This window comes from Anolis sagrei, chromosome 6 (assembly GCF_037176765.1).
Source record: "Anolis sagrei isolate rAnoSag1 chromosome 6, rAnoSag1.mat, whole genome shotgun sequence".
NCBI lineage: Eukaryota > Metazoa > Chordata > Lepidosauria > Squamata > Dactyloidae > Anolis > Anolis sagrei.
Window position 1 is genome coordinate 19,239,156 of NC_090026.1, and position 14,297 is coordinate 19,253,452.

Sequence of the window (14,297 nt, forward strand, 5' to 3'; positions counted from 1 at the left end):
CTGATGAAATGATTGCATGATGAGGTTACAGTAGATGTGGAAAGAGGTCTCCACTTAGAGATGATGTTCCCTGAGAGATACTTGGGCCAATTCTATCACACGGTGTCCTCTGAAGGATAAAAATCAGAGAGGAAGAGAACCTCTATACCACGCAGTGTTTCTAGGAAGGACAGAATAAAAATGCAACCAGTAAGAATAAACATATATCGTTGTAGGGAAGTCCCTCTTGTTGCAGGGACTAACCTGCCAGCAGGAATTTCAGTGACAGGTAAAACACCCCATAGAATATGTAGTCTCAATCTATAACGTAGTAGAATGGATGCCCATACATGCAGCCCTGTACACCCACACCACAGAAGAGAAGCCCTCATCCATCTCTTCTGTGTAGATCCCACGCTCTCCCAAGACCACAAGAGGACTTCCTAATTCTCAGCCCCCACATTTCACAAAGGCTTCCCTTGCTCAGCCATGACCACATCCTCCTCCTCTCCTCTCTCCTCAGCTCCTTCTCTTTTCTTCATCCTCTCCCCTCTCTCTTTGGTTCCTGCTGGAATTATTGATTTTCCTGCCTTTTCTTTCTCTCCCCTGGGGGCCCCGAGTCGTGCTGCGTTTTTGTCCTTTTTCTCGCTTTTTATTTCCTGCGCGCGTCTCAGTTGGAGGAACACAGAAACGAACATGGCCCCTGGGTGTTTGACATCGCTGGTTGGATGCCACACACTGGGGCAAACGGCCTCTGCGTGCCCTAGCCAGACAGCACTAGCCCAACTGGTACTGAAAGGAACCGCTGCCTGGAGGAAGAAGCTACTGGGATCCATTCCCTTCCTTTGTTACCAAGGGATGTGCCATGGACTGCTACTGATACTTAAGGGTACCTTAAATGCACTAGATCACTTAAGTCTTAAACCTCTGTGTTATGGGGATTCTTCCATTTGCCTCTAGGATGGAGGCTGTGAGCTGGGCACTGGGATACAGTTGGGAAGCTTCTTTGAGAAACTTCTAGCAATGTATTAATCTGACAAATCTAAGGATTGAGGAGGACAGGCATGAAGCAAATAGATATCTGCAGTGGGACCAGCATCTACTGGGGTTCCTGTTTAGAGTATCTAAATCTTACATCTTTATTTCATGCTGTTCTTTGGCCTAAGACTGATTTTTGAGGGGAGTCCACTCTCATTTGAAGACTACTAATCCATTAGAAGGAATCACATGGTTGAGATTCTTGTCTTATTGGCAACATTAGCAGGACAGAGGAACACAGGTTTGGGATTGCATAATCACAAAGCTATGGCTGGGGACATCCATGGAAAGCCCCATTCATCCCTTAGTATTTCTTGTGAAATCTGATCAGGAAGCAGCAGCATGGAAAGAGCTCCTGGATCCTTATATTAGGGTTCAAGAGTGCCCAGGATAAGGATCCAAGAGTGTGAGACAAGGCAAAAAGTTGTGCTTAGGCATGTGGGTGGATTAGGTTTGAGAATAAGCACTGGGAAATTGGATGCCACACAGACCTGTTCCAGTCACTACCCAGGACGGTTCCAGACAGGACTTTAATGCTGATCCAATTGGGTTTTAAAAACCCAATTGGGCCTACGTTAGAGTCCACACACCTTCCCCCAACATCCACGCTTTTTTGGGGGGGAGAGGTTTGTCCAGATGCCCTTCCAGATCTTTCAGCAGGGCACCCAGACACCAACAAAAAAACCCTCACAAAAGCCTTTAAAAGTAAAAATTATTTTCCTGACCGTCATTACCCTGCTGCCGGTCCTCTCCTGGCAGATAGAAATGATGCGCCAGGAGGAGGGGGCCAGGAGCAATTTTTCTCCTCCCCACTTCTTATGGTGCAAAATTTCTATGCACCAGGAGAAAAGTAATGCTGATTGGGTAAATAATTTTTACTTTTAAAGGCTTTGCTGGGGTGGGGGTTGGGGGTGGGGAGGACAGTAAAACCCTCTTGGATATTCTGGGCTGAATCAGCCTGGAAAATCCGAGAGGGCAGTCCAGACACCAGCCATACTGGATTAGACCCAAGTCTTCCAGAAAGACTCAGGTCTAACCCAGTATCAAATTAATTCACCACAAAGCAAGGTTTTCCTGCTTTGTGTCAAATTAATGCATTTTTACATGTGGTGTTGTTTGGACGCCCCACGGGAAAAATCCAGGGGCTCGCACATTTTCCAAGCTGTCTGGATGCGCCCCCAACGAGACCTGATATAGAGATCTTATTTCTACATGAGGGGGATCAGGATCTGAGCTCAGAAAAGTTACTTTTGGACTACAACCTTCACAATTTCCCAGCTATACAGAATCCATTAATGGCTATGTTGGCTGGGGGTTCAGGGACTATAATGTTATGGACCACATGTCCATAAAAGCATTTTTCTAAGCTCTGGTCAAGATGCAGTTTTCCCCATATGTTTATGGGCAGGTGAGTTGATGTTCTGTTGGTGATGCTTCCAACTCTATGATTTTCTTAGCAAGAAAAGTGAGGGGCAGACAAAGAAGATCAGACCATAAACTCACCAGTATTCTCTTTCCTTCAGTAGTCTGCCAGATGCTTAGTGAAAGACCCTTCTCCATGTTTACTCTCCAAGCGACAGGTATTCAGGGGTACATTGCATCTAACTGTGGATGTTCCATTGAGTCTTTGTGGCTCACTGCCATTGACAGATCCATACTATTAGAATATTATTTGTTTAATCCCACCCACCCCCTTTAAAATCATCTAAGCTCCATGGCAACATATCGTACAGCAGGGAAACCCACCAACACACTTCTGTATTTCATGAAGGAGACAGGTTCTTCCTTTTGTCTTTCTTAAGACTGCAGACAGACATTTTAATTTGGTGGCACCCTCCCCCCGCCCACCCATAGTACTAGTACGATGCCTGTGTGAGAAGAACTTCACACCATTCACTATGCATAATTGTACAGAAGCCCCATTATGTTGCTTCCTCACTTCTCCCCCAAACTAAAAAGCCCCCAGTGGTTTCTGTTTAGAGTTTCAAGGCACTCTAATTTGTGGGGAGAGGGGTGGAAATGCTGGATTCATCAGACCCCGCTTCCCTTCACAGACACGGTGCATCGATGAGAGACACACGACTCGGAGAGGTTTAATCAAAGTCGGCAGGTTTCATTTCCACCTGCCAGTCGCCTGCAGGAGCGAAATCCCCCTGGATCACGGCAGGTTTGGGGAGAGGGAGGAAAAAGAGAGGGGACAAGCCAGACTGCAAGGGAAAGGAACTTTGTTTTGGTGGGGAGGAAGCATTATATGCCAAGAGGAACCAATCACCAGATTCTCTGGGCCAGAGGGGAGATGAGGGGTTCCAGGGTTTTGTACGTCAATTTCATGCCTCCCACAAACCCTTAATCCCATCAAGTGACGCTCACAGCCTCTTCTCTGGCTGTAATTAATTTGGAAACCACATGCGCGCACACACTCACACACTCAAGACTTGAGCACAGAGAATTTCTGTCTCCTGATACCTCATAATCCCAGTTTGCTACTTTCCCCATCACTACCCTCAACCCACATCTGGGCTTTCCCCCCCTCTTGTTCTAGCCTGTCTCTTCCTCCAGACCTAAACACATTTCACCTGTGTCACCCACCAACTGATTCTGAGCCTGGTTTTAGCCCTGGGATGTGCAGAGATGTGTCAGACCATGCACAAAGTGCATTTTATGTATCAGCATATGATTAGGATGCTCTTACTCAAGATCTGACTTACAGGAAAGGAAGGATTCATTCACATAAACAATAATTTAAAAACAAAGCTTTCTGCCTGCATGGTTAACTCCAAATATGTGAGATGCTTGTAGCCCAAGCCAGCCTATGAGGAACAGTCTTGCAGGGTAGAATTCATATTCTAGATCAAGCAGTGGTTGCGTTTCTTGTTTTCTTGCTGCAAAGAGAAGGGAAGCATTCTGTGCACACTTGTGAGTGGGACTGAAATTAAATTGGGGTTTGAACCGTTCAGATGGCCAGGATCAACTTGAATCGACATCTGCCCGCACCCTCCTGACTTCAACATCCGCAACTGTAATGCACACTCTTTGCTTCTCAGCACCCGGCAGAGGTGGATCCCTGCCCAAAGCGGCTGCTTCCAGAGTCTCTTTCATCCCCTTCTCTCCATTGGCAATGGCCCCCTTTCCCAGCTGTTTTGGTGTGTGCACAGATTTTGTGCAAAGCTGCCAAATGCTCTGGCTTTACATTGGATCACCCCCCTCCTTCCTACTTCCTGGAACCTGGACAAGAGGCCACTTTTGCTAGCACAGCTGTGCCTGGCACTTCTTGAAAGCACCCCCCTCGCCTACATGCTCTCTGCTCCTCTCTGGAACAAGGGGAACCTTTGCATCAGTGCCCATTAGTGGCTTGCTCTAGTAGCTGGAAAAGATCTGGAGGAAAGGGGTGGATGGGTCGGCAGATGTTCCAGATTCCACAATCATCTCGCTTTTTCGCTTTTTGCAGAGAAGAACAGGTGGGGGCTGGTGGCAGCAGAGATAAATGAATGGTTAAAAAGGCACATGTATAGGGTGGTGGTGGGGAAACAGGGCTGATGGTGAGAAGCTGGCAAAGGCATTGCCAAACTGAGCTGTAGCAAGACATCAATAGGCAGCACCTTTGCTTTTCTGCAAAGGAGGGTGGGCAGAGCTATTTAAAAGTGGCCGCTGTCTCTGCTACAACATCTTTTTTTCTGAATGGCTGTTTCTGTAGCCTAGAAAAAGTATGTCCATGTAAAACATATTGGTGTAACAGCTGAGCTGCAATGTACATGGGAAGGAGAAGAGATGCTGCCTAGAATTAGATGCAGGAAGATTCGTCATGTTAACTCTTGGGAGGGTGAGATGTTTCAGCCAAACAAGGTTTTTGCTGGGCTATGAGTTTATCTATAACGAACTGTACTGATCTACTGGAGAGACATGTGTTTACAGGGTGGGGTATGTGCACAAGATTAATATTGGCAGCTACTATCAGATAATCCATTGACAAGTGAAGGAGGTGCCTTCCCTACTCTTTTCTTCCTGAGCATCCAAAGACAAACACTTAATTGCAGTTTAAAGCAAGAGAGTACATTTTTTGATGCTGTGTCTAAAAAAAGAGGCCCCAAAATATTGTGCAAAATATATTTTAAGCATACACCATTTGCATATGCATTGGTGACAGTCTGATATCATATGGGATATAACAGCGTAGGCTGGAGGGCTGTGAACTTCAAAGAGAGAGCACAGGAGTGCCTTAGTCTGGATCAGGCTATTAGTACATCTCCCTCAGTGTAGTCTCATATCTAAATTCTTTGCTGATTGACATCAACTCCTCAAGGTTTCGGAAAAGGATCTTTTCCATCTCTATCTGGAGATGCTGCAGATTGAATCTGGAATATTCTGCAGGTAAAACATGTGTTCTCTTGCTGAACTGTAACCCTTCTTTAGATTTAATGACCAGTAAGCAGGTGTTTTTTTAATTAGCAAAAAAAACAAGACTTGGAGAATGCGAACAGAAGAAAATACCATCAGATGGTGCAGTGTAACAGGTATTCTACAGGAGTGACAGATGTTCTGCAGCAGGTTAGGCAGGTGCTGTTGAACTGAAACTTGCAGCCCTAGCCAGAATAGCCAGTGGTGAGAAATATCAGGCATTTTAGTCCAAAAATATCTGGAGCGTCATATTTTGCTGATCCTCTTATATATGAGAGTGTGCCTGAAACAGTGCATCAAAGTTGCAACATGTAACCGGTTTTACAAACATGTAGCCATGTTGTTTTTTGGAAGTACCATGGGAAGGTCAATACTGTTAGTACAGTGGCATAAGCCATAAAGGAGGAGTGATGATATTTAAACTGGTATGCATATTCATCTATGTAGGGACAGGCAGAGGGGTTAGGTAGCTCTATGTGGTCATTGAAATGTCAGTGCAGAAAGTAATGGATGACAACAAACTCCTGAGGATAGCCGAGAGTATGAATTAGCACCCTGAAAACCATGTCCCTATTGTCCACATATGCACAGGGGAATAAATAAAGTGATGACATGCTGTAAGCAGTGTACCTCTTGCAGAAGGCAGGAGTGGCAAATCATGGACCTACAATTCCCTAGTGACCTCAGGAAGAAATATTGAGATAAGGGTTAAAGTCCTGCTCAAAAAAGCATCTATATTTCAAGTGTATAGTAAGCATGTGGAAATGTGCATAACAAATGCTAGCCATTGTGCATATTCCTCCGACATTATAGAGAACGTTTATTTGGATTTAATTTCCCAATTTGCTTCCCAGTTTGCTCCCAGAACTCTATACACTAGCCACTTAATATGTATAATTATCATTTTCAAATGCTTGACCAGTGACTGGAGTATGTGCACAATGAAGAATGTGCACAGTGGCTGATCTAGAAGTGCAAGGCTCTGCTTGTGCAGTTAAGTTGAACACAACCCAACTTCATTTGGATACAAGGCATATCGCTTGGGCAATGTACAAGCTCCCCTGTTCATGCTATTCATTCACATCCATTCTCCAGAGTGTTTAAGCAAGTTAGCACAGTTTTTGCATATTCTCCATTTGACTCAAATGAAGCAGAAGGCATAGACATATTATTAATTAAAAGTGTATCACTGTGTTGAAAACTGCCTGAAAAAATGTGCAAGCAAACTACTGATCTAGATACAACTAAAATGACTGGTTTAAGAACATATGGGTTTGCTATGTAAGTGTGTGACCATGGCCTGATGACGTGTTGACGAAAAACAGGTAGAAAACTAGTATTTCCACAGACTAGTCTATGTTTCATCAGCTTCTACTGACTGGATTCAGAGCTCTGTACTGTAGTCTCCTGGTTATGTGCCCTTCTCAGACATGTTCACCCTTCTTCTGTTACTGCTAGTGGTAGTACCATTCCCTGTTTCTTTAACAATACTATCAGTGCATTAGTGCACAATAGCTACTAAGTCTATGCAGCACAATTTGCTGTGTGCCTGGAAATCTCTCACCGACCACACCCAAGCAAGCTAATCTGTTGCTAGGAGTTTCCTCCATCAGCCAACACTTCTTCAGGGGGAAAAATGTGTAACCGACAAGAAAAAATCCACAAGTGATAGGGAAAGAAAGTAATTCTTAATCTCTGTGTATTTGGAGGAACAATCAGGGTTTCTTTCTTCTTTGGGAGAAAAAAGTGGATGACAAAATAAGAACTTTGACAGAGGGCCAAGAGGGCAAAGTGCTCAACCATCTTTTCCTACCCCGTCCTCTCCGCAGACCTTCAATATCACCATGTTGCTGCAAAATGAGTATCTGAAGCTGAGGTATATTTGCCCAAGGCCATTAAGGGAGTTCGTGGATGAGATGAGTGATAGTGGTTATGTCACAAACCCAAATGTCCAGGGTTCTGTGGCCAACTCCTGCATGCTACAGTTGTGGAAGCAATCGGCAAGGGAGCAATTCAGTTTGAGGCATTTCGTTGTAGAGGAGAAACATCCACTAAAACAGCCACATGCAGTGTATGTGCACTCACACAAACACACACACATACATAGCCTGAAAAAGACAGCTATTGATACTGGGCAAACTCATGCCAGAAGAGTCAACCAAGCAATGCGTACAGTCAAGAGAGGGAGGAAGAATCTGTGAAACAGACAACCAGAGGGCAGTGACAGCTGCTGATCTACACACAGAGTCAGAGGGAAGACAACCAGCCATGTGCACAAAGGGAGAAAAGGAGCCTGTTGACACAGGCACACACAGCAGGAGAGATTCGGCCCCTGCGACACCCACACAAAACCAGTAAGGAAAAATCATCAGCCACTGATGCGCCCAAAGTAGCAGCCAGGAGAATTATTGACACACATGCACAGTCGAAAAAGAAAAGCAGCCACTGATAGACGCAAAGCTCCTTCAAGGACACCCTTCCTCCATAAGAAGCTCACACTTCTTGCATTTGAACACCCAGCCAGTCCCCTTGGGGGGAAAAAGCCTGCAGACACATGAGAAAGAAGCACGCTCACAGGAACGACGACATGGCCGGCAACGTGGAGCCCCAAGCGTGCATGTTCACAGACAAAGATACACTCAGAGGTCATAGTCACCATCAGGCTGGGCCATACCAGAGATCCATCTTAACCTAGTCTCCAGAATCAGGCAAGGAAATCTCGCTTCGGCCCGCAGAGCCCCCCATCTGGCCCCATTGCCAATCCTAGGAGAAAGGGGGCAGAAACATTTTTGTGATTGGCAGTCATGGATTGACCCTGGAATTGCAGAGAAGGTAGGCCGGCCAGTCAGCAAGCATTTTACCTTTACGATGTACCAAATCACCCAGCCACCCACCCTGGAAACCAGACTGAAAAAGAGATTAGAATGGAAAGCATTTGTGCTTCTTTTAGAAAAAGCCTTCATCTCTATCGGGGTTTCCCCACATCTGACTTTGAATGCAGTTTTCTAAGGAAACCACACTGGTTATTATGACAGTTTAGTATCCTCTGCATTATCTCCAGAGTTACAGGCACCTTTGGCACCAGGTGACCTCCCCTACCCATCGTTGTTAGTTGTGTTCAGTCTTATCCTGTCCATAACCATATTTTTAATATATTCCTCCTTTGAAAAGCGAGACCAGCTTGAGCCTCTTATCATATGCAGAATCTTAGGACAATGGGTTCCACAGGTCATTCATGGATTGTGTGTGAAATACAGGAAAAAAACTGTTTAGAGGATATCCAGAAGATAGCAAGTGGAGAGCAGAGGGAAAGGAATACTGAATGGAACACACACACATGCACACGCACACACAATGGGTGCTGTTTCTTCATTCATAAACCCCAAGAATGTCCTGGAATGGTCCTCATCATTCTCCCTTTGATACAGCACCTTCTGCCTTGCTACTCTCTGAGGAAACACAATACCATACATACAAGTGCCAAAGTTATGGCCATCTTCTTAACCTACTACCATCTTAGCTTCCAGCTTCTCTTTAATTTACTCTTGCTGGGCATGCAAGGAATAATGGGCTCCTCGTCAGCATCCCCCAGCTAATCTTTCTGCCCTCTTCCCTGCAGAGGGACCATAGCTTTGGTGGAGCATATGCTTTGCACAAGTGAGCTTCTGGGTCCACTCCTGGGCATCTTCAGTGAAGAGCCAAGCAAAGAGGGCAATGCCCAGAGGACCTCTCTCTGCCAGAGACCTGGTGTGAAGCAGAATCTGATGTCCCTTCTCTTTTCCGTCTCCTGAATAATTTTTAACACATCTACCCACCCATTCTAACACACACAAAACACTGCATTCTTATTTCTGTTGCACAGGAAATTGAAAGCTCTTTCTATCAGGCAACATTAAGTTTATGGTTGAACAAGAGTTGCGTATAAGTCAGAGGAAGGCCAGAATCAGAGCTTGCGTGCCTGAGGTCTGGGGCCCTGGCGAAAAAATCCACACACTTCACCTGTGGTTTTTATATCTGTCCTAATATCATGGGGTTTTTTTTAAAAAAAAAAACAAAACAAAACAGCAAGGTAGGACCAACTCCTTCCTCATGCTGGCATTTCATCATTAGGAAGATGAGGAATTTGGGGAGAAAAGAAACCCAATGGAGAAGGCAGGTATCTTCTTGAGCGGAGAGCCTTTCGACAAAGCAAAACCACTGCTTTGGGGGGAAGGATTGCATGGAGGCCAAGAAGAGCAGGCAGGGGTTTCTCTTTCTGTGTATATATAGTATGTATATATGTGTGTGTGTGAGAGAGAGATGTGGTTGCTTCTGTGTCTGTAGAAGGTGTGAGTGTGCTAAGAGAAAAAGAGAAGGAGACCAGAGAGGCACATGCTGTAATGATGGCAGGGGATATAATGCTGGGGAGCGGATAATGGGCTTCTGTGTGGAAGATGGGTGGAGAGATGTCTGGGGAGGCAGAGGCAAATCCCAATTTCCTCAGCCTTTGGGGAAGGGGAGAGGGTAGGAAGGCGAAACCAAGAAGGAAGTCTGCCTTTGCCCTCCAAACCCTGCTGCAAGATTTTGGACACATCCACTCTCTACTTCTCAATCTCTCTGGAGGAGAAAGGCAGGTGGACACTGTGACAGGCCCAGATATAGGATCTTGCTACTCCTCCTTTTAAAAAGCCAAATCCTGACCTAACTCCACACTACAGCCTCCCCACCCAGAAGAAAACCTGGTTCAAACGTCCCCCCTAGAAAGAGCAGAAACCCAGGCAGAGAAAAACAGGCAGACAGATGGAAACCCAGGCCCCTTTCCCACACTAAAATCTTACACTATTTGCTTTGAACCGAGGCCCCTTCCACAAAGCTAGATAAAATACACACTGAACTGGATTATATAGCAGTGTGGACTCAGATAATCCAATTCAAAGCAGATATTGTGGATTATCTGCTTTGATATTCTGGGTTCAATGGCCATGTGGAAGGGTCCCGGATTATATGACAGTGTGGATTCAGGGCCCTTCCAGAAAACCATATCAACCAGAATATCAAGGTAGAAAATCCCACAATATCAGCTTTGAACCAGGTTATCTGGGACCCCTTCCACACAGCTGAATAAAATCCCCATTGAACTGGATCATATGGCAGTGTAGACTCCGATAACCCAGTTCAAATCAGGTATTGTAGGATTTTCTACCTTTATATCCTGGCCTGTGTGGTAGGGCCCTGAGTCCACACTGTTATATAGCCTAGGGCCCTTCCACACAGCCATATAGCCCAAACTATCAAGGCGGATAATCCACAATATCTGCTTTGAACTGGGTTATCAGAGTCCACACTGCCATATAACTCAGTTCAGTGTGGATTTTATATGGTTGTGTGGAAGGGCCCTGAGTCCACACTTCATATAACCCAGGGCCCTTCCCCACAGCCATATAACCCACAATATCAAGGCAAATAGTCCACAATATCTGTTTTGAACTGGGTTATCAGAGTCCACACTGCCACATGATCCAGTTCAATGGGGATTTTTTTTCAGCCCTGTGGAAAGGGCCTCAGATAACCCAGTTCAAAGCAGACCTTGTGGGGTTGTCAGCCTTGATATTCTGGATTATGTGGCTGTGTGGAAGGGCCAGGAGTCCACACTGCAATATATTCCAGTTCAAAGCAGATATTGTGGGGTTGTCTGCCTTGATATTCTGGATTATGTGGCTGTGTGGAAGGGCCAGGAGTCCACACTGCAATATATTCCAGTTCAAAGCAGATCTTGTGGGGTTGTCTGCCTTGATATTCTGGATTATGGGGCTGTGTGGAAGGGCCAGGAGTCCACGCTGCAATATATTCCAGTTCAAAGCAGATCTTGTGGGGTTGTCTGCCTTGATATTCTGGATTATGTGGCTGTGTGGAAGGGCCAGGAGTCCACACTGCAATATATTCCAGTTCAAAGCAGATCTTGTGGGGTTGTCTGCCTTGATATTCTGGATTATGGGGCTGTGTGGAAGGGCCAGGAGTCCACGCTGCAATATATTCCAGTTCAAAGCAGATCTTGTGGGGTTGTCTGCCTTGATATTCTGGATTATGTGGCTGTGTGGAAGGGCCAGGAGTCCACACTGCAATATATTCCAGTTCAAAGCAGATCTTGTGGGGTTGTCTGCCTTGATATTCTGGGTGACATGGCTGTGTGGAAGGGCCCTTAGAGACAGAGCCTCCTCACTCTGCCCTCTTCCTTTTTCTCTCTCCCCTAGGAGAAGCTTGTGAAGGGAGACCAGCCCTCACCTTCGACGGGGGGGGGGGGGGGGGGGGCGGGGGTGCTTAATTTCCCCTCAACCCAACCCTAACCTTTCGACGAGGAGACGACCCCCCCCCCCAAAGCATACCCCCCTCCCAAAAAAACCACCCACATTTGGCGGCTTTCATTCCAGCGACCTGCCATCTTTGGAGAGGTGTGGCCCCTTCCCTGGCGGCGGACCAAACCTTTGAGGGGAAGAGAGGCAGAGGGGCTCCTTTGGGGGCTTCCTTCCTTCCTCCTCCTCCTTGTCCTGCTCACCTCCAGCAGCGTCTGCTCCCAGCCAAGGCGGGCCCAGGGCACCTCTGCGGCGGAGAGCCCCCCAAAGAGAGCGCGGGGCTCCCCTCTGCCTCGGAGGCCGCCTCCTTCCCTTCCCTGCCTCGACGCCTGCCCGCCTGCCTGCCTTCCCTCCTTTCCCTCCTTTCCTCGAGGGAAGGAAGAGAAGCCTCGCCTCCTGCGCGGGACTGGGGCGCTCTCCTCTCCGCCTTCCCCTTCCCCGCCCCACAAACCCGAGCCCCACGCTCCCCACGCGTGACCGCCCCACGCTCCTCCCCACCCCAAACTCCCCCCTCTCTCCTTTCTTTCTTTCCCCCCTTCTCTATAACCACTAGGCCGCCTTCCCCCTGGAGGGGGCCACCCACGCGAGTTTCCTCGTGGGAACGGCCCTATTCGCTCCTCCGGACCCGGACGCAATCCCTCTTCTAATGCAACAGGGAAAAGGGGAGAGGAAGGAGAAAGGAAGGAAATGTTCCCCCATTTTTTGCCGTCCTTCGTGGGGGGAGAAGGTCAAGAATGTGAAAAAACACCCACAGTCTCATTTTGAAAAGAAAAAAAACCCAGACGACGCTGCAACCTCTCATTGCAGCCGCATAGAATGGATATTCGGGATCCATGACCAGGAGGAGGGTTGAGAGGGGAAGAAACAATGCCACAAGAGTCTCAATCATACTGATCATCATCACCTCTTAAGGGTATCTCACCCTATAAATCACGCGGGAAAGGGGCCCACGAGGAAAGGGCCGGCACCCCTGGCTTGCCCAGCAAAGGCAACCCTCTCTAGTGAGGGTTCAAGAAGGGGGAAATGCTTCTGGAAAGTCACATTTCAGCTCCCTCTCCACTCGTTTGGTTCAAAAGCCAACCCCACTCACCCCAAACTGGAAGCCCCTCCAGGAGACACAACCTGCACCAACTCCACGCGTTTTTCCCACAACAGACACAATTCAAAAGCCTTTCTTACCTTTTCATGACAACTCCCGAGGAAAGGAGAAACCCAGCAAACTGAAGAAGAAGGAGCGCGATATTTTAAAAAAAAATTCCTCCTGTGTCTGGAAAAGGAGAGAGAGAAAAAAATATATTTGTGTGTTGTTTCCCCTCCTGGATCCTCCTCCAAATACAATTTTATTTAGCGCTCTTTTCTCCCTCTCTCTCTCTCTCTCTCGCTCCTTAATCGCCTTTTCTCCTGCGGGGAATCAAACTAGCGCTAAATCCGAGCAGCAGCAGCAGCAGCAAAGGCAGCATCCTTGGAAACCCCCCCCCCCTTTTTTTTTTTAATTTCCTCCCCAATTCCTTTTATTCGGCACTCAGGGTGTCCTCTCCCTTCTCTTGGCTATATTTTTCCGCGTCTGTCTCCTCGTTCAAGGTTGTTGCAGCCCATTCTCCCCCCCCCCCCCCTTTCCGCGCTACACATGTTGCATCCCAAAGTTAAAAAGCCCCCAAAACCAGCGTCAGAGAGAGAGAGAGAGAGAGACAGAAAGAGAGAGAGAGAGAGAGAGAGAGTGGACGGACAGAGAGGAAGAGAAATGGATGGAGAGATAGACAGAGGATGGGTGAGATAGATAAATAGAGAATGAGATAGATAGATAGATAGATAGATAGATAGATAGATAGATAGATAGATAGATGATAGATAGATGATGGATGGGGTAGGTAGGTAGGTAAGTAGAGGATGGATGGGAAGATAAGTAGGTAGGTAGAAATATAGGTAGAGCATGGATGGGATACGTAGGTAGGGAATGGATGGGGTAGGTAGGTAGGTAGAGGATGGATAGGATAGGTAGGTAGAGGGTGGATAGGTAGTAGAGGATGGATGGGATAGGTAGGTAGGTTGAGGATGGACGGGAAGATAAGTAGGTAGGTAGAAAGAGATAAGCTAGACAGGTAGGTAAGTAGGTAGGTAGAGGATGGATGGGATAGGTAGGTAGAGGATGAATGGGAAGTTAGGTAGGTAGGTTGGTAGAAAGATAGATAGGATAGACAAGTAAGTAGGTAAGTAGGTAGGTAGGTAGAGGATGGATGGGATAGGTAGGTAGGTAGGTAGAGGATGGATGGGGAGATAATTAGGTTGGTTGGTAGAAAGATAGACAGACAGACAGATAGATAGGATAGACAGGTAGATAGGTAAGTAGGTAGGTAGGTAGAGGATGGATGGGATAGGTAAGTAGGTAGAGGATGGATGGGATAGGTAAGTAGGTAGAGGATGGATGGAGAGATAATTAGGTTGGTTGGTAGAAAGATAGACAGATAGATAGGATAGACAGGTAGATAGGTAAGTAGGTAGGTAGGTGAAGGATGGATGGGATAGGTAGGTAGGTAGGTAGAGGATGGATGGGAAGAT

General features: G+C 46.8%; 1 protein-coding gene across 4 annotated transcripts in view; it reads right to left on the minus strand.

Moving 5' to 3' along the window:
- GRIN2D (glutamate ionotropic receptor NMDA type subunit 2D) overlaps positions 1-13,190 on the minus strand; it is a 68,251-nt gene extending 55,061 nt beyond the window's left edge. The window contains exons 1-2 of one of the 4 annotated variants that reach the window (XM_060780391.2): positions 12,921-13,190; positions 8,087-8,175 (exon numbers count right to left, since the gene is read on the minus strand). The gene's annotated coding sequence lies outside the window, so the exon portion shown is untranslated. Of the gene's footprint in view, positions 1-8,086; positions 8,176-11,944; positions 12,158-12,920 lie in introns of those variants that run through there. The other 3 variants (XM_060780394.2, XM_060780390.2, XM_060780393.2) reach the window with 3 other exon arrangements.
- Between the last annotated feature and the right edge of the window lie 1,107 nt (positions 13,191-14,297).